The following is a 2940-nucleotide window of genomic DNA, read 5'->3' on the forward strand; positions in this document are numbered from 1 at the left end:
TCATTTTTTCATTATTTTTCATTATTTCATTTTTTCATTATTAAGAACTGAGGCATGGTTGGTTTGTATCTGTGCCCAAGACATAAGGTGTATCTACAACTATTAGATCACATCTAAATACTACTTTCAAATGGGTTTATAGTTGCATTCTTTGTAGCATTTTAGTGCAGTGTGTCCTACGCAAGCAAAGGATTCAAATATTTATGGGATGGAATCCCGAGCATTCTATCTTCTTATTTAAGGCAGGAAGTTGTCAGGTTGATACTTTTGATTATTACAATGGACCCAGGTATTTTACTGTTGTTGATTTTAGGATAATACAAGCTCATACAAAATATATGAGAATATTAAAAATATACATCAAAATAAGAACCTTAGTGTTAACCAGTAGTAAAATAAATCACTTTGGAAAATATTTCCAATCATCATACTCAAATTTTGTCCTGACATCTCCCATCTTCTAAAATTGGAAAAAAACTAAAAGCACTGAAAACCCAACTTTGACTTTAACTTGAGACCATGAGAGCATATAGGGTTTCAGAACATGGCTTGTTTTCTCTGCTACTCATACCCCCAACACTTTTCCACGAGTCAAACTAGTGTTCTAAGGAAGCAGAATCCACCAGCGCTAAGATGTCAATGGTAATAACATAACAAAAACACCAGAGAAAAGAGCTTTCATAAGTGTTGTGCTGTGCTCAGGATGTACATGGCACTGAAAGTGATTTGGGGACTGAAGACAGAAACCCGTGCTGAGGGCATAGTGCTAGCCTCCACAGAGATGTCCTCTTGGCACAAAGTCAGGATAGATCCCAGAGAAGCTGACTGCAGCAACTGGAGCAAATCCCGAAACCACACTACCATTCAACAGAACACACAGATACTTGTTCTCTGTACATGTATATTGGGGTTTGGATCGGATTTCAAAATAGTTCACACTCAGCATCTTCTGTTTCCAGGATCTTATTTGATGACCCCTTCTCTTTCCATTATTTGATCAGAAGACTTGGAAAGCATGACTCTTTCTGCTTCATTTTTCTCTTCACCTCAGAATTAAGTTTAATGCTCTATTTGCCATCTATGTGGTTGCATTTATGCTCTGTGGCCTTTTTTTTTTTTTTAACCACATACTGTGAGAAGTTTTAGACCCATTTAGATGCTATCCACTTGCAGGTGACTGGTAAAATCAGAATAATCCAGTATGAAAATGCTCCCAGTTCTTCCTGCATTCTCTCTACTACAATGAACTTTTCCAATCCTCAGGCATCCCAAACTGAGACATTTACTATGTGATTAACCAATATCTGTGGGCTAGTTATAAACTGCTTCCTATAAGTCTGGGAGTTAATAAATTGACTTTAGATTTGATCGGTTCTAAATTTTAGGGAAAGAGAGAGAGAAAGGGTAAAGGAGAGTAAATGCATTTATAGAAACAACAGCGACAACCAATGCAGAATATTCACTCTGAGAAAGTAAGACATTTCACTGATTAGCTTGTTGTTTTGTTTTTAAGCACAAATGGTTTGCCAGGAAAATTTAAAATTTAGAATACAAGATACAATTTTCCATAAAAGCAGAGCATTTGCCGTTTTCTGGGACTTGACACCAGGGCTGAAGAAATCCATTTTCACATTCAGACAGTAGCTCTCTAATATACAGGCAGAAGCGTTTTTCCACCATTAAAGCTCTGACTTTTTCTTAAAATAACAGGTGAAAACTTAGTATATATTTGGAAAATCTTGCCCCATTAGTGAAAAAATGTCACCAAAGAGTGTGCCTATGTCATTCCAGAAAGAGTAGCAATACCAACGATCCATTTCATGTGGTACACAATCACTCATGGTTTTAAAATCACGTTGACTGAGAAAGAGAAGTCCTATTTTTCCTATTTGATATTACTCCTAAAAGATGAGTTTTACTAAATCCAAAGTCAAATATATGGAGTTAAACTCTGTTTAACTTCACACAGGTGAAAATTTTGAGAGAGATGGGATTCTTAATATGCTTGTTTTTCCTTATGGAATAACTTCTTTATTAGACAAATTCTCTGTAATTGTTCAGGGTCATGCCTGAAATTAGCAAAGGCAACCCATGAAGGAAACTCAAAGTGAAGTTAAAATATGTACAATTATTTTCTGTTTGTATACCAGGTGACTAAATGTGTAACATATAATGGGCTCTAGCCAATTGTCTAAGCAGCAGACAGCAAAGCTCTAAAATGTAAATTCTCCATTTGATTCATGTGCCTTAACTTTTAGAAGACTCACTTTTTAGAGGAAATGTTGAAAGGTGTTCAAAATTACAACTAGGAACTTGCCACTAAATATGATCAAGAAGCAGTCCTATGGATCCATTAGGTTTTTTTTTTTATGTTTATTTATTTTTTGAGAAAGAGACAGAGTGCAAGTGGGGGAGGGGCAGAGAGAGAGGGAGACTCAGAATCCAAAACAGGCTCCAGGCTCTGAGATGTCAGCACAGAGTCTGACGCGAGGCTTGAACTTGTGAACTGCGAGATCCTGACCTGACCCGAAGTCAGAAGCTCAACTGACTGAGCCAACCAGGTGCCCCTGGACCCATTAGTTCTAATCCCCACTGATTAGGGAAAAGAAAAATCAGTGTTCTGCCCACCAGCAAACCCCTTCTAAGTAAGTGCTTTTCTAGTGTCATGAGGAGGAAAGAACAAGGTCAGCTGCTACGTCAGCCATTCTAGTTCTTTAGAGCCCAATCCACTGACTTACCCATATATCTGGGTCCAGCCACAGTTTTGAGCAGATCTTGATAGAGGTAGGTAGATATTAACAATGTCTTCAATTATGATAGGCAGAGCTTGGAAATAAGTTTCAACATACAGGAGTCAGTGATCCAGTTAGGATGGCTATGCTCCCATGTATCACCTCCATGCTACCCATCAGGTGGCTGCACCTGTGTTTCCAAGCACAC

The sequence above is a fragment of the Neofelis nebulosa genome, chromosome 6, assembly GCF_028018385.1.
Source record: "Neofelis nebulosa isolate mNeoNeb1 chromosome 6, mNeoNeb1.pri, whole genome shotgun sequence".
Taxonomy (NCBI): domain Eukaryota; kingdom Metazoa; phylum Chordata; class Mammalia; order Carnivora; family Felidae; genus Neofelis; species Neofelis nebulosa.